Source organism: Perognathus longimembris, chromosome 9 (genome assembly GCF_023159225.1).
Source record: "Perognathus longimembris pacificus isolate PPM17 chromosome 9, ASM2315922v1, whole genome shotgun sequence".
NCBI classification, from domain to species: domain Eukaryota; kingdom Metazoa; phylum Chordata; class Mammalia; order Rodentia; family Heteromyidae; genus Perognathus; species Perognathus longimembris.
In genome coordinates, this window is record NC_063169.1 from 20,329,224 (window position 1) to 20,347,737 (window position 18,514).

Consider the following 18,514-nt stretch of genomic DNA (forward strand, 5'->3'; position numbering starts at 1 on the left):
TGTGTGTGTGTGTGAAAGAGAGAGCGAGTGAGCGAGAGAGAGACCCAGACAAAATAGTATAAGATTAAAATGTAATTAATCTCAGTACTTCCAAAAGTTTTTTTTAATCAACAAAATAATAGCAAAGAGAATCAAATAGAACATCTGGTACTAAATTAACCTATCAGCCGGAGGGATAAAGGTGCCTCTAATTTCTGAATAACTTCAAAGCACAGACAAAAATGAGCTCCTCAGGGTGTAGTCATTTTAGACTCCAAGAACACAAGTAATTTTCTGAGGTTAGAAATATTGCAAAAGCCTAAAGCCCATTTTTTCCCTGCAGTAACTTGGCCCAGCTCCTCTAAATATAAAAGGATCTGAAGCTTATGGAGAGTAAATACAGAATTGCACAAAATAAACAAGTTGAGGGGCAAACAAATCAAAGACCAATTTATTCTTTTTTATTTTATGTTTCTTTTTTATTTCTTTATTGCCAAAGTGATGTACAGAGTGGTTACAGTTTCATATGTAAGGTTGTGAGTACATTTCTTTTCCAATTTGTTACTCCCTCCCTCATTTTTACTCTGCTTCCTAACTCTCCATGTCCCTCTTCCCCCATGAGGTGTGCAGTTGGTTTACACCAAATGGTTTTGTAAGTATTGCTATTGCATTGGTTTGTCTTTTTATTCGTTTTATCTCGATTTTGGTATTTTCTTTCCCTACCCTAGTTCCAATACACATATATACAATATCCAGGGTACTAAAATCAGTTACAGTGATATCAGGGGTAAACCCACAGGAAAGAAATACAAAGGAAAAAGGGCATGATTTCACACGGTATGTTGAAAATCACAACAATGATATACCACTTGTTTCCATAACTTGGAGTTCATTGGCTTAGAAACATTTATGTGTTCATATTGAGCTATTCTGATCTTCTGCTATGACTATCCTAGATGTGCACTAATTATTCCAAATGAGGGACACCATAGAGTTTATGTTTCTTTGGATCTGGCTCACTTCACTTAGTATGATTTTATTCTTAGAAATTGACATGAATATATTTGAAATTGTTTTGATTTGAATTTTTGTATCACATCATGTTCATCACTTGTAAACACTTTGACAAAATATCTAAGGAGGAGGATGCTTTGTTGCTTTTTGGTTTCAAGAGATCTTAGTCAATGACCACTTTGCTAGTGCTTGTGTGCCTGTGAATGCTGTGTCAAAATCATAGCAGGAGCTTGTGGTGGAACAGACAGACAGCCTGGAGAAAGGGCTAGAGGAGAGAAGATGGGTCCTTCAAAGGCATGCTTTCAATGATCTACTCCCTCCAGTCAGGATCCTCTATTCCAAGAGTCCCTGCCTATTCAGTGAACCAATCATCTCTCAACAACACAGTTAGGAAGAGAGCCTTCAACACCTAAACCACAATGCTTAGAGTCATAGTTTTATTTTGTTTATCTTTTTCTGGGGATAATTAGCTAGTAATCCTCCACAGCCTAAGTCATACACACACAGAAGCTTGAGAACAGAGACTTTGTCTTTATTAGAATACTTAGAAGTTTTGTATTTGGAATTCACTGAAGATGAAAGTAGTAGCCAGGATATTAAACATATGGTTGGAAATAGATTTGAATTATTTGAATTCTTGTGGCACTGAATTGTTTTGTGACATAACAATACATTATCGGTTGTATATCAAATATCTTAAAAATGATTTCATGATAGTATTATTATTATAATATATATATGATCTATGTGTTAGTAGAAAAATGAATAGTTGAGTATATATTTCTAATTTAGTTGTAATTTCCAAGTTTGTTAGCTGCAAAGATACTGCTAGCAAAACCTTGTCTTAACAAGATAAGTTTGAACTTGATAAAACCATGAGATTGAACCTGAGTTTGAGGTTAGACTTTGCACATTCATGTGGTTAATTGGAAATAAGAATCTCACAGTGACTTTTATGCCCTGGCTGGCTTTTAACTGTGATTCTCATATCTCAGCTTCTTGAGTAGCTAGGATTACAGGCCTGAGCCACTGTTGCCTGGCTTTGCACAAACAAATTATAAAACCAAATTAAATTTGATTTAATCAGGGAGCAATTAGCATTCCAAACAACTGCCATAAACTGAGAAAAAAAATCTGATGTCTTGACTCTATTCTTACCAGAGATGTAAATGACCACAAATTTCTAGTGACAACTTATGAGTCTGTGCAGTGTGAATTAGATGGAATTAACTTATCTTTATTATGCATTTAATTTAAATTATAATTTGAGCTTAGTAGATATCTAAGCATAGTAGAATTTAAAAGGTTAAAATATTAAGTCTGAATGCCTATCTTATTTAGAATTAATTTTGTTGGTCATACAGTAAGATACAAGAATTTAGGAGCTAATATAGGTGCTCCCAAACTATAATTGAACATCTAGAGGCTGGAACTAGTGAAATACAGAGTTTGAGGCTAGCCTGAGCTATCTAGAGAGATCCTATCTTAAAAGATAAGAAAATAATTTTTGAATAAAAGGAAAAAGGGCAAAATATTTTATTAACAGATTATAGTAAAGTGAACACACACCTGCTGATGGGTATAGATTCAAACCTATTTTCTCATGGTCAGTTCAATGAAGATAGGATCCTTAATAAGAGTTCCAGAGCCCATACCTAAATAAACTTTAGTATCAGTGGGACTGTAAAAATCCTGGAAATGGAAAGACTTGGAGAAAATTATATTAAGCAAAGTAAATAAGACCCAAAGAAACATAAGTTGCATGGTTTCCCTCATTTGTGGTAACTAGAATGTACCTACCAATCTACAAGTAAACACACCACATGGAATACAAAAAGTGTACTTGGACATGATAAATTATACAGGGCTGTAGACACTCTCACAGTGAGACCAAAGGAGGATATTCTTAGAAGAGAATCACAAAGGCTCAATAGCTATTTGCATATAATCATATAAGATCATATTTACCAAGATGATCTCCAAGAAACAGAAACAAGATATTTTGTTTTTGTGTTTTTTCTTTGTGGCTCTTTTTGTTTTCTTTACATTTTGTCTTGCTTGTTAGTTTATCTGTATTTGGGAGTGTAAGGAGTAGCACAGAAAGGGTGAGTCAAAGGACAAACAAATGCAGCATTGAAACTCACTAGACACTATGTTGAAAATGAACTACACAACTTGCAGTGTGGGATGGGTGGGAAAAAGTGATAAAAAGCGTGACACTGTTCTACAAGAAATGTATTTAATACCTGACTTATATAACTGTACCCTCTCTGCACATCATCTTTACAATACCAATAAAAACATTCCTGGCACAGAGAACAGAAATAGCTTTCTGTTTCCTTTTCTTCTCCCCCTCCCATTTTCCCCTTTATTGTCAAAGTGAAGTAGAGAGGGGTTACAGTTTCATATGTAAGGGAATGAGTATATTTCTTATCCAACTTGTTACCTCCTCCCTCGTTCTCCCCATCTCCCCCCACCCCCTTTCCTTTTTCCTCCAATGAGTTGTACATTTGGCTTACACCAAATGGTTTCACATTTGAAATGGTGTATTTTTATCCCTTTTCTCTCTATTTTGGTATTCCCTTTCCCTTCCCTAGTTCTAATACACGTATATACAGTATACAGGGTACTAAGATCAGATACAGTGATAGTGGGGGCAAAGCCACAGGAAGTGAATATGAGAGGGGAAAAAGGAGAAAAAAAAAGGTATGGTTTCACATGGCAGGTTGAAAATAATTACAACAATGATATAACACTTGTTTCCATAACATGGAGTTCATTTAACTTAGCATCATCTTATGTATTCATAAGGATGTAGCTATTAGGCTATTGTGATCTTCTGCTATGACTAGCCTAAACATCTACTAGTTATTCCCTATGAGGGAAACCATAGAGTCCATGTTTCTTTGGGTCTGGCTCACTTCACTTAGTATAATTGTTCTAAGTCCTTCCATTTCCATTTTTTTCCAAATTTTTTATTATCCAACTGATGTACAGAGAGGTTACAGTTTCATACGTTTCATACATTAGGCATTGGATACATTACTTGTACTGTTTGTTACCTCGTCCCTCATACCCCCCCTCCTCCCTCTTTCCCTTTCCCCCCATGAGGTGTTCAGTTCACTTACACCAAACAGTTTTGCAAGTATTGCTTTTGTAGTTGTTTTTCTTTTTTACCCTGTGTTTCTCATTTTTGGTATTCCCTTTCAATTTCCTAGTTCTAATACCAGTATACGTGGTTTCCAATATACTCAGATAAGATTACAGAGATAGTGTAGGTACAACCACAGGAAGGTGATACAAGAACATCATCAATAATAGAAGCTACAGATACACATAGGACGTTGAAAGTAGTTACAACTGCGATATAACAATCATTTCCATAACATGGAGTTCATTTCACTTAGCATCATCTTATGTGTTCATAAGGGTATAGCTATTGGGCTCTTGTGATCCACTGCTGTGACCAGCCTAAACCTGTACTAATTATTCCCAATAAGGGAGACCATAGAGTCCATGTTTCTTTGGGTCTGGCTCACTTCACTTAGTATATGTTTTTCCAAGTCCTTCCATTTCCTTACAAATGGTGCAATGCCATTCTTTCTGATAGAGGCATAATATTCCATTGTGTATATGTACCACATTTTCCTGATCCATTCATCTACTGAGGGGCATCTGGGTTGGTTCCAGATTCTCGCTATGACAAATTGCACTGTGATGAACATTGTTGTGATGGTGGCATTACTGTGATTTTGTTTGTGTTCTTTTGGATAGATACCCAAAAGTGGGGCTGCTGGGTCATAGGGGAGTTCTATATTTAGCCTTCTGAGGACTCTCCATACTGCTTGCCAGAGTGGCTGAACCAGTTTACATTCCCACCAACAATGAAGTAGGGTTCCCTTTTGGCCACATCCCCTCCAACAATTGTTATTGTTAGTTTTCTTGATATGACATTCTTATTGGGGTGAGGTGGAATCTCATTGTTGTTTTGATTTGCATTTCTTTTATGGCCAGTGATTAGAGCACTTTTTCATATATCTCTTGGCCATTCTCATTTCCTCATCAGAGAAGTGTCTTTGTAAGACTTTAGCCCACTTGATGAGAGGGCTATTGGTTCTTTGCGGTTTTGTTTTGGAGGAAGGTAATTTTTTTAAATCTCCATATATTTTAGATATGAGGCCTTTGTCTGTTGAATAGCAGGTAGAGAACTTTTACCAATCTGTGGGCTTTCTGTTTATCTTGCGAGCTATGTCCTTTGCCATGCCGAAGCTCTGCAGTTTGATGCAGTTCCATTTGTCAAACCTTTCTTTGATTTGTAGCCTTTCTGGGTCTTTGTTAAGGAAGTTCCGTCCTGTGCCAAGGAGCCCAAGTGTTTCTCCTACTCCTTCCTTTAGTGTTTTCAGGGTGTCTGTTTTGATTTCGAGGTCTTTAATTCATTTGGAGTTGATTTTGGTGCAGGGTGATATATAAGGATCTAGTTTTAGTTTGTTGCATGTGTTGAGCCAGTTTTGCCAGCACCATTTGTTAAAGAGGCTATCTTTCTTCCAGACTATTGTTTTAGCTCCATTATCAAAGATTAAGTAAGCATAGTTCTGTGGGTTCATTTCTGGGTCTTCAATTCTGTTCCATTGGTCTTCAGGTCTGTTCCGGTTGGTGCCAATACCAAGCTGTTTTTATTACTATAGCTTTATAATATAGCTTGAAGTTGGGTATTGTAATTCCTCTAGCACTGTTCTTTCTGCTTAGGATTGTTTTTGCTATTCTAGGTCTTTTATTGTTCCATATGAATTTCTGGATTGCTTCCTCTATTTCATTACAAAATGGTGTTGGGATATTAATGGGTATTGCATTGAATTTGTAGATAGCCTTTGGCAATATTGCCATTTTGATTATATTAATCCTCCCAATCCAGGAGCATGGGAGGTTCTTCCATTTCCTTAGTTCTTGTTTTTTTTTTTTTGGCCAGTCCTGGGTCTTGGACTCAGGGCCTGAGCACTGTCCCTGGCTTCTCTTTGCTCAAGGCTAGCACTCTGCCACTTGAGCCACAGCGCCACTTCTGGCCGTTTTCTGTATATGTGGTGCTGGGGAATTGAACCCAGGGCCTCATGTACACGAGGCAAGCACTCTTGCCACTAGGCCATATCCCCAGCCCCGCATTTCCTTAGTTCTGACTTAATTTTGTTTTTCAAGCTTTTAAAGTCATCAAAGAGGTCTTTCACTTCTTTGGTTAAGGTTATTCCTAGGTATTTTATGTTTTGGGGGGCTATTGCAAAAGGAGTTGCTTTCCTGATTTCCGCCTCGGTCTTCGGATCATTAGCATAGAGAAAGGCCGTCAACTTTTGAGGGTTTATTTTATATCCTGCAACTTTGCCAAAGTTTTGGATCAGCTCTAGTAGCTTGGGGGTAGAGTCTATGGGATTCTTTAGGTATAGGATCATGTCATCTGCGAAGAGAGAAAGTTTAACTTCATCTTTTCCTATTTGGATCCCCTTTATATTTTTTCTTGCCTAATTGCTCTGGCTAGGAATTCTAGAACTATGGTGAAGAGCAGGGGAGAGAGTGGACATCCCTGCCTTGTTCCTGATTTTAAAGGGAATGACTTTAGTTTTTCACCATTTAGAGTTATGCTTGCTGTTGGTTTGTCATAAACTGCCTTGATTATATTCAGGAATGTTCCCTGGAATCCCAGTTTTTCCAGGGCTTTTAGCATAAATGGATGCTGGATTTTGTCGAACGCTTTTTCCACATCCAGAGATAAAACCATGTGGTTCTTTACCATGCTCTGGTTAATGTGGTGGATTACATTAATTGACTTGCGTATATTAAACCAACTTTGTATCCCTGGGACGAATCCAGTTTGATTGTGGTGTATGATTTTTTGATGACCTGTTGAAGTCGATTGGCCAGAATTTTGTTGAGAATTTTTGCGTCTATGTTCATCAGGGAAATCGGTCTATAGTCTTCTTTTAGTGAAGAGTCCCTGCCTGGTTTTGGGATGAGGGTTATGCTGGCTTCATAGAATGTGTCTGGTAGTGAACGTTCTCTTTCAATATCCTTGAAGAGTTTGAGAAATATTGGTGTGAGTTCTGTTTTGAAGGCCTTGTAGAATTCTGCAGTGAATCCGTCTGAACCTGGGCTTTTCTTGGATGGGAGATCTCTTATTGCCATTTCTATTTCAATACTGGATATAGTTCTGTTTAGAAGGTTTAAATCTTCATGGTTGAGTTTGGGGATATGAATTTTTTCTAGGAAATCTTCCATTTCTTCCAAGTTCTCGAATTTGTTGCCATAAAGGTTTGCAAAATAGTCCCTTATTATTTTCTGAATTTCGGTAATTTCTGTGGTGATATTACCTGTTTCATCTCTTATCTTGTTTATTTGAGTGTGCTACCTTCGTTTTTGGTCAGGTTTGCCAGGGGTCTGTCTATCTTGTTGATTTTTTCAAAGAACCAACTCTTTGTTTTGTTGATTCTTTCTATGGTTTTTTTTTCGTCTCTAATTGATTCAATTCTGATTTGATTTTAATTATTTTCATCTGTCTATTGACTTGGGGTTTGGCTTGTTCTCTTTCTAGGAGATTAAGGTGCTTCCTTAAATTATTGAGTTGCTGTTTCTCCAGTTTGTTGGTGTATGCGCTCAGATATATAAATTTTCTTGTGAGTACTGCCTTTGCTGTGTCCCAAAGAGCTAGTACTTTGTGTCCTTATCTTGGTTGAATTCCATAAACATTTGAATTTCCATTTTAATTTCTTCGATGACCCACTGATGGTTCAGCAGTGTGTTGTTTGGTCTCCATGAATTGTGGGATTTTCTGTGGTGTCTGTTTGAGTTGAGCTCTATTTTTATTCCATTGTGGTCTGAGAGAATGCAGGGAATGGTTTTGATACTTCTGAATTTGTACAGATTTTCTTTGTACCCTAAGATGTGATCTATTTTGGAGAATGTGCCATGTGCTGTAGAGAAGAATTTGTATTCTGTTGTTGCAGGGTGGAATATTCTGTAGATGTCGGTTAAGTCTAGTTGGTTTATGCAGTTATTTAGTTCTGTGGTTTCTTTGTTCAGTTGTTGGCATGTTGATCTGTCCAGAGGTGATAGTGGAGTGCTAAAGTCCCCAACTATCAATGTGTTTGGGTCTATGAGTGTTTTTAGAGTCAGCAGAGTTTGTTTGATGAAGTTGGGTGCTCCTGCATTTGGTGTGTAGATATTTAGAATGGTTATATCTTCCTGTAGGAGAGATCCCTTTACTAGTATGTAGTAACCTTCTTTGTCTCTTCTTACCTTTTTTAATTTGAAGTCGATTTTGTCTGATACTAGGATTGCAACTCCAGCCTGCTTATGGGGGCCATTTGCTTGATAGATTTGTTTCCAGCCTTTCACTTTTAGAAGATGTTTACTCTTGCTGGATAAATGTGTCTCTTGGAGGCAACAGAAAGATGGATCTTGATTTTTGATCCAACTTATGAGCCTATGTCATTTGATTGGAGAATTAAGTCCATTAATGTTGAGAGTTAGGATTGAGAGATGATCGTTTGTTCCTTTCATTGTCACTATCTTGTTAAAAGCGGTGTCTTCTTATTTCTTGACCTGATGTTTACTATTTAGGGTTCATTTCTCTGTCTGTATTGGGATCTTGATTATTTTCCCTGTCTAGTACATCTTTAAGTATTTTTTGCAAAGCTGGTTTGGTGGAGATATATTGTTTCAGTTTTTCTTTACTATGGAAGACTTATTTGACCTTCAGCTATGAATGAGAGTTTGGCTGGGTACAGTATTCTTGGGTGATAGTTATTTTTATTTAGTGTTTGGTATACCTCATTCCAGGCTCTCCTTGCTTTCATGGTCTCTGCTGAGAAGTCTTGGGTAATTCTGATTGTTTTCTTCTCCCTAACAGGATTCTTTCCTTGGACTCTGCTGATCCTTTTTTATCACAATGTGTAGGTTGGATGTCCTATTCTGGTCTGGTCCGTTTGGGGTTCTAAATGCTTCTTGTATCTGTATAGACCTTTTCTTCTGGATATTTGGCAAGTTCTCAGCTAATATTTTGGTAAATAGGTTGTCTATCCCATTAACCTGTTTCTCCAAGTTTTCCTCAATACCTATTATTCTTAAATTGGGCTTCCTGATCGTGTCTTGAATCTCCTGTAGTGATCTGTTTTGTTGATTGGACTGGACTTGTATTGATTTTTGATCTTTCTCCATAGAATCTAGGTTATCTTCAGCTCCTGAGATTCGATCCTCTGCTTTGGTTAGTCGGGACTGTAGGCTAGCTACTTGAGTTCGAATCTCTTTTCCTTCTGTCTTTTCCTTCCGTCTTTTGTGATAATTTCCATGTCATTTCTTAGGTCCTTTATGGACTTCTTTACTTCATTAATTTGGTTTTGAGTGTTGTCTCTCAAATCTTTAAGCTGGGTAGCTATCTTTTCATTTGACTCTTGAACTTCATTTATCTTTCTATTTGTGGATGCCATGAAATTCTCCATTAATTTTTGCCACGTTCTAGGATAACTGACTGAAGAGATTCAAACTTTTCATTTATCATGTTTATCAGTAGACTTTGTAGAGCATTTTGGGGGTTCTCTTCTATGTCTTTGATTGACTGCTCTGCTTCCTGCTTGTTTTTTTTTTTTTGGCCAGTCCTGGGCCTTGGACTCAGGGCCTGAGCACTGTCCCTGGCTTCTTCCCGCTCAAGGCTAGCACTCTGCCACTTGAGCCACAGCGCCGCTTCTGGCCGTTTTCTGTATATGTGGTGCTGGGGAATCGAACCTAGGGCCTCGTGTATCCGAGGCAGGCACTCTTGCCACTAGGCTATATCCCCAGCCCTCCTGCTTGTTTTGAATGGGGGATAAGACTCCATTGTTTGCCATCATTCTTGTGTTCCTTCTGCCCATTTGGATTGGGAATGCCAGTCTACTAGCACCAGTGAGCACCGTTTAAGACCCAAAGCAGACCTTACCAGGCACTTTTCTGTAAATCTTTGAAGTTTACAATAAAATACACATACCTTTTATACCTGTGTATAAAATTAAATTTAATGTTCTAAAGAATAAAATTTTGATATAACAACCAATCCTGAGCCCTGTATTCAGTAGTTACTTATTTTCTGTTACAACCCTATGAGCAATTCTTGTTCTTATATTAAGTTCCTTTTGGACTGGCTTTCTCTATGAACTCCTTTGTTTCACTTGAATTAAGCAGGGATACCCTCTATCCAATAACCAGGTGTCAATGGGATCTGGAGGACCTAGTAGTAAGTCAGGAGGGTAAGTTAGATGTAATAAAGAAACTAGAGTAAAATGTATCAGGGGATGATGATTTTGGTTTAGTTTTCATGATGTGGAAATGTGGAGGAGAGTAGAATCAGTAGAAACAACAAGGTTAAATGATAGACAGTGCAGTGTTAGCAGTAAAGAGTGGAGATGTTATTCATAGGAAAGTAATTTTTAAAGAAAGAGAATACATAGAGAGAAATAAAGAGAGAATACTGGAAGACAGATGCATATAACTGAGAAAAGTTATTAAAAAATAAAATAAAAAGGAAAAACCGAAAAAACCAGAAAAAGAAAATAGAAAAAAAAATGATCAACTACAACAACAACAACAATGACAACAACAAAAAAGAAATGATAGAACCAACAGGTGAAAATGGGAAACAAAAACAAACCAATGATGTTTCAGAAATGAAAATAAAAGAAAAACAATAAAAATAAAAATGAAAGCTTAAAAATCTTTTGAGACAAAAAAAAAGTCTTCCTTGTTTGGATGGGCTTTCTACAGTCTCTAGTTTCCTTGGGATGGTCTGCAGTCTATTCTGCCACTTGGCTGGTTTGATGTGCCTTCAGTTTGCAGGGGTGGATCTGTTCTGACCCTCCTCCCCTGTTGGTGCAATCCTAGGTCACTGTGGTTTGCACAGCTTGCAGGTAAGACTTGGGCGTGCTCTGTAGGTGGGGACTTGAGCAGTCTCGGAAGTCGTGGCTCCTCCCATCTGCTGTGGGGGCCGCTGCCTTTAAAGCCTGGCTTTGAATAGGCTGCGGACTCAGCAGGGCGTGGTGACTCTGGCCTGGTTTACCAGGCTGAGACACTTGCCTTGGGGAGTTTCCACCCTCCTGGGCGGGGCGGCCTTCTTGGCAGAGCTGGGTATGGAATTCAGCTCTGTTTCGGGCTGGGAATTGGGTTTCTAAATGGGACCCTTTATCTGTCTCGGGAAGTTTGTTCTCCCGTTTGGCAGTTCCATGCCACCGATAGCTGCTAGCCGCTTTTGCTTTTTAATTTAGGAATTCTGGCGGGCAGGGCGGGCACCTCTAACCGGGCCGAGGCCCAGGACATCCCTCCCACCTGGGCAGGGGGCGTTCTCCTGGGCAGAGCTGGCTCTCACTAATTGGTCCCTCTTGCCCTTCTCAAAGATGGCTGCTTTGTCCTCGCTTTCCCTAGGCAGGCTTTAGCTCCAGTCTGGTCTGATGCTTTGCCAGTGTCAAAGATGGCGCCTTGCTCTGGCAGTTGGGGGAGGAGCTGCTCTTTGGGCACGAGTGAGACTGTCTTTCGTGGGAGTACTCACGCTGTCTCTGATATTTCAGCCGGTCCGTGCTCAGCCTTCGATCTGTATGTACGCTGCTGTCTGGAGAATTTCTCCCTGGTCTGCGTTGAGCTATGCAGGGTGCGCAGCGTGGTGCTGGCGCCTGCACTAGTGTGGCATTGGGACTCCGCCCGGAGCTCAAATCTGTGATTTCAGACCAGCTAAATTGATTTTTCCTTCCTGGCCGGAATCCCTGTACTGTTAGAACTTATTTGAGCTGTCTAGCGGTAAAAGTTTCTCTGGGGTGGGAAAACTGCGCTGTTGGAGGGAGCTCAGCTAGGGCACTGTTGCTCCTCCGCCGTCTTCTCCCAATCCCCCCATTTCCTTACAAATGGAGCAATGTCATTCTTTCTGATAGAGGCATAAAATTCCATTGTGTATATATACCACATTTTCCTGATCTACTCTTCTACTAAGGGGCATCTGAGTTGGTTCCATATTTTAGCAATGACAAATTGTGCTGTGGTGAACATTGTTGTGCTGGTGGCTTTAGTGTGGTCTTCCTTGTAATCTTTTGGGTAGGTGCCCAAAAGTGGGGCTACTGGGTCATAGGGGAGCTCTATGTTTAGCCTTCTGAGGAACCTCCATACCACTTTCCAGAGTGGTTGAAGAAACCTTTTCTTTTCTATGGTGGAACTAAGGTTTGAGCTCAAGGCCTCATGATCTCCCTTGGCTAGTTCTCTAGCATGTGAATTTCATGGCCATTTTCAGTTTTTTGTTGGTTAATTGAAGATAGAAATGTCAGGACTAACTTTAATCTGAGATCATCAGGACTCAGCCTCCTGAGTACCTAGGAGGATTTAGGGATTTAGAGGCCTGAGTCACCAGCACTATCAGCCTGGCTTTTCAGATTGTTACTGTTAGAGCTCAGTATGGGAGTGAATATCCATCTTTATAATGTTTATTCTTCTCTTTTATGAACATGATATAATTTTATTTGCTTATGAAATTTTATTGACTTCAATAATGTTTTATAAATTTCTTTATAATGATCTTAAATCTTTGGGGATAATTTACTAGTATAATCTAATTTGATAATAAGTATGTTATATATTTTATTTCTATTGGTTACAGTATATTTTTAAATTGCACTTGTGATTGTTGCTGAAGTATAGAAAGATAATTGAATTTTATATTGATTTTATATCTAGAACCCTTGTTGAATGGTCTTATTAAATTTAATGATTTGTAGATTGTCTTTAATTTCTACATAGGTAATCATATCTGAAAATTATAGTGGTTTTGTTCTTTCCATTTAAATCACAGTACATTTTATTTGTTTCTATGTTCTTACTTTTCTTTGTAGGATCTTTTTTGGAATGCTTAAAATAAATTAGTTAGCACATGTGTTACCTCATGTACTTTTTTTTTGTATGTATCAAGGAACACTTAAATATTTTCTCAGCAATACTCAAATATATCATCAGTAAGTATGGACATTATGTTATGCAATAAACTGCCTGAACTTAATTTTCTTGTCAAACTGAAATTTAGTTCGTGTATTTTTTCCAAAATATTTCTCCAATTTCATTGCTACCCTACCCCCTTTCAATTGCCAACCAATTCTCTGCTTTTATCAGTTTTTGATTTTACATCAATTTAGAGCATGCAGTAAGATGTCCGTCCAGACCTAACTACTTCTTTCAGTGTAATGCTCTCCAGTTAGGTTCATCCATGTGGATTTAAATGACAGGATTTCCTTCTTCCTCAATGCTGCTGCTCTCTGAGGCTTATTAGGTTGTTCAGAAGCTCCATGTGTGTGTAGCTGGCCACACTCAGAGTGGCCACAGTTCCATTTTGCATGTGGGGGTAACCTTTCTTTTTTTATTGTTAGTGCGTAGGCAATGTACAGAGGGGTTACAGCTACATAAGCCGGGTAACAAATCCATTTCTTTTTGAACAATGTCACCCTTTCCCTCATTTTCTCCCAGTTTTTTCCTCCCATCCCTACCCACAAGTTTTATAGTTCATTTCCAACATTGTGTCTAGTGAGAATCACTGCTGTATATGTTCACACTTTGTTCCTCTATTTCTGTGCCTCTCTTTACCTTCCCAAAGACATATACATAAACAAACAAGACAAATGGAAATGAAAACAAAAACAACAACAAATGAAGAAAAACTATACCAAACCTCTTGTTTCCATTTCCTGGAGTTTATTTTGATAAATATTATTTTATAGAGTCAAATGCACATAAGTATTGCATCTATGTGATCCTATCTTAAGAATATTCTCCTTTGATCTCACTGTGTGAATGCCTAGGAACATGTATAGTTCATCATATCCCAGTGTATCATTTTTTCTTTTATCATGCAGTGTGTTTATTTGTAGATTTATAGGCACATTCTAGTTACCATAAATGAGGGAAACCATGCAACTTATGTTTCTTTGTGTCTGGTTCACTTCACATACTATAATTTTCCCCCAAGACTTTCCATTTCCTTATGAATGGTACAACTTCTTCTTTCTGATGAAAGATTTTTATTAACTATGCAACAGACAAGGGCCTCATATCTAAAATATACTTCAAGCTAAAAAAAGTACCCTCCTTCCCAAATAAACCCTCAGTGAAACAACTACCCAATTAATAAATAGGATAAAGACTTAAAAGAGATTTCTCAGAAGAAGAAGTAAGAATGGACACTTGAAGAAATATTCAGGGGCTGGGGATATAGCCTAGTGGCAAGGGTGCCTGCCTCGGATACACGAGGCCCTAGGTTCGATTCCTCAGCACCACATATACAGAAAACGGCCAGAAGCGGCGCTGTGGCTCAAGTGGCAGAGTGCTAGCCTTGAGCGGGAAGAAGCCAGGGACAGTGCTCAGGCCCTGAGTCCAAGGCCCGGGACTGGCCAAAAAAAAAAAAAAAAAAAAAAAAAAAAAAAAAAAAAAAAAAAAAGAAATATTCAACATCTCTGGCCATAAAAGAAATGCAAAGCAAAACAACATTGAGATCCCACTGCACCCCAGTTAGAATGGCCATTATCAAGAAAAGTAACAAAAACAGATGCTGGCCAGGATGTGGCCAGAGGAAATGTTGCTACACTGTTGGTGGGAATGTAAACATATTCAAACACTCTGGAAATCAGTATGGAGGTTCCTGAAAACACTAAAGGTAGAACTCCTTTATGACACAGCAATCCTGACCACAATGTAGCAGGCTACATGAAAGCCACTAGCATGACCATGTTCAGTGCAGCACTGTTTACCAAAATGTGGAATCAACCCAAATGCCCCTTATAGGACCAATGGATTAACCTTTCTTTCTTAACTATTTTTGTCTCATTTTTGTTTTCCTTCAGAATTTAACCTTTAGAAAACTTCGGCTTTCATTTTGCAAGGTTTTAAGATGGTTTTAAATGAAATGAATTTGATTATGTTTACCTGAAGTATGCTACAACCATCTTCAGTATTTCTGGAAAACCCGTACTTAAAGTGATTATTCACATATAACATACAAAAGATCCTTGCTTTTTTTCCCTTAATATTTTACTTAGAATATTTGCATGTTGGGTGGTTAAGGTATTTGGTCTTGAACTTTGAGGAGAAGGTCCTTATTTAAATAGACATGGGGGCTGGGAATATGGCCTAGTGGTGGAGTGGTTGCCTCATATACATGAAGCCAATAATTGACTGAAGAGATTCAAACTTTTCATTTATCATGTTTATCAGTAGACTTTGTAGAGCATTTTGGGGGTTCTCTTCTATGTCTTTGATTGACTGCTCTGCTTCCTGCTTGTTTTGAGTGGGAGATAAGACTTCATTGTTTGCCATCTTTCTTGTGTTCCTTCTGCCCATTTGGATTGGGAATGCCAGTCTACCAGCACCTGTGAGCACCGTTTAAGACCCAAAGCAGCCCTTACCAAGCACTGTTGTGTAAATCTTACAAGTTCACAATTATATACAGATACCTTGTATACCTGTCTTTAAAATTAGATTTGGTGTTCCTAAACAATACAATTCAATATAACAACCGATCCTGGGCCCTGTATTCAGTAGTAACTTATTTACTGTTACAACCCTATACGCAATTCTTGTTTTTATATTAAGTTCTTTTAGGACTGGCTTTCTCTATGAACCCCTTTGATTCACTCGGATTAAGCTGGGATACCCTCTATCCAATAACCAGGAGTCAATGGAACCTGGAGGTCTAGGCAGTAAGTCAGGAGGGTAAATTGGAGGTAGTAAAGAGAATAGAGTAAAATGTATTGGGGGGAGGGTGGTGATTTTGGTTTAGTTTCAGTGACTTGAAAATGTGGAGAAGAGTAGAATCAGTAGAAAGAACAGGTTAAAATGATAGACAATGGAGCGTTAGCAGAAAAGAGTGGAGTTGTTATTCATAGGAAAGTAATTTTTAAAGAAAGAGAACGCAAAGAGAGAAATAAAGTAAAAATACTGGAAGACAGATGCACAAAACAGAGAAAAATTATTTTAAAATGAAAAAAAAGGAAAAAAAAACCAGAAAAGGAACAATCCAAACTAACAAACAAACAAAAAAAAACTTATTAAAACAAACTGGTAAAAATGGAAAACAAACAAACAAACAAACAAAAAACCAACGACGTTTCAGAAGTGAAAAAATTAAAAAGAAAAAAATTTTTTAAAAAAAGTTTAAAAAATGTTTGAAAAGAAAACAAAAACAAAATGGAGTCCTCCTTGTTTGGGTGGTCTTTCCCCAGTCTCTGGTTTCCTTGCAATGTTCTGCAGTCTATTTTCCTGATTGGCTGGTTTGACTTGATTTCAGTTTGTAAGGGCTGGATCTGTTCTGACCCTTCTCCCCTGTTGGTGCAATCCTGCGTCTCGGTGGTTCGCACAGCTTGCAGGCAGGCCTTGGGCATCCTCTGTAGATGGGGACGTGAGCAGTCTAGGGAACTGTGGCTCCTCTGTCTGCTGTGGGGCCGCTGCCTTTGATGCCTGGCTTTGAATAGGCTGTGGACTCAGCAGGGCGGGGTGCCTTTGGGCTGTTTTACCCGGCTGAGAGTTGCTTGCCTGGAGGAGGCAGCCTCCTTGGAGGAGGTGGCTAAGGAATGCAGCTTCGTTTTGGGCTGGGACCGTTTATCTGTCCCAGGAACTGTTTGTTCCCCCGTCTGGTGTTTCTGTGCCACCGGTAGGTAGCTGCTGGCCGCTTTCGCTTTAAATTTAGAAATTCCAGCGGGCAGGACGGGGCACCTCTTCCTAAGCTGAGGCCCAGGACTCGCCTCCCACCTGGGCAGGGGGCATTCTCCTGGGCGGAGCTGGCTCTCACAGGTCAGTCCCTCTTGCCCTTTTCAAAGATGGCTCCTTTGACCTCACTTTCCCCAGGCCCGCTTTAGTTCCAATCTGGTCTGACCCTATGCCAGTGGCAAAGATGGCGCTTTGCTCTGGCGGTGGGGGAAGGGCTGCCTTCCAGAATCTGCTCTGTGGGCGTGAGTGAGAATATCTTTCGTGGGGTACTCACGCTTTCTCTGCGATTTCAGGTCATCCATGCTCAGCCGCCGCCTGGAGTATTTCTCCCTTGTCTACGCTGTATGCTTTAGCCACGCGGAGCGCAGGTTGCTGTGCCGGGCGCTGTGCCGGGTGCTGTGCCCGTGCCGGCACTGGCGTGGTGGCGGGATGCCGCCCGGAGCTCAAATCTGTGTTTTCAGACGAGCAAAGTGGATTTTTCCTTCCTGGCCAGAATCCCTGTACTGTTAGAACTTACTCTGGCTGTCTTTCTAGGAGTAAAAGTTTCTATGGGGTGAGAAAACTGAGATGTCAGAGGTAGCTCAGCTAGGGCTCTCAACATAGCTGTTTTTCATGGACCTTCCTTATGACCCAGAAGTTCCACTCTTGGGCATTTATCTAATAGAACACAAACAAGGCCACACTAAAGCTACCAGCACAACCAGGTTTATTATAGCATTGTTTACTATCACCAAGATATGGAATCAACACAGATGCCTCCCAGTGGATGAATAGATCAAGAAAATGTGATATATATGTATATATATACATATATATATATATATATATGAACTCTACTCTTACATCAAAAAGAATGATACTGTACCTTTCATAAGAAAATGGAAAGACTTGGAAAAAATTATTTATTAGTGAAGTGAGCCAGACACAAAGAAACATAAGTTGCAAGTTTTCCTTCATTTGCGGTAACTAGAGTGTGCCTATGAATCTACAAGTAAACACATTGGATGGTAAAAGAAAAACAATACATGGGGACATGATAAACTATACAGGTGCCGGGCTGGGGATATGGCCTAGTGGCAAGAGAGCTTGCCTCGTATACATGAGGCCATGGGTTCAATTCCCCAGCACTACATATACAGAAAACGGCCAGAAGTGGCACTGTGGCTCAAGTGGCAGAGTGCTAGCCTTGAGCAAAAAGGAAGCCAGGGACAGTGCTCAAGGCCCAGGACTGGCCAAAACAAACAAACAAACAACAAAAAAAAACCTATACAGGTGCCTAGGCATTCACACAATGAGACCAAATGAGGATATTCTTAAGACAGGATCACATAGGTGCAATACTTATGTGCATTTGACCTCATAAAATAGTGTTTATAGAAGTGAACTCCAGAAAATGGAAACAAGAGGTTGGGTTTATTTTTCTTTTGTTGCTGTTTTTGTTTTCATTTTCTTTGTCATGTTTGTTTATTTGTCTTTGGGAGGAAAAAGGGAGGCACAGAAATGATGGGACAAAGTGTGAACACATGCAGTAGTGATTCTCACTAGATGTGATGTTGAAACTTTCCTAAGTAAAATAATTATGAGTAAGGGTGTTTAAAATAGAGCAGTGTGATTTTTGGTAATATATCAGTAGTGAAATTATTGAATGAATACTTGTAACCATTCCTGAACTTTGACAGAGGAATGGGAGGAAAAAACTGGGACAAAGTGAGGGAAGATGTTAAAAGGAAATGTACTCTTTTTAAAAAATCTGACATGTGTAACCAGAATCCCCTTGTATATTACCTTT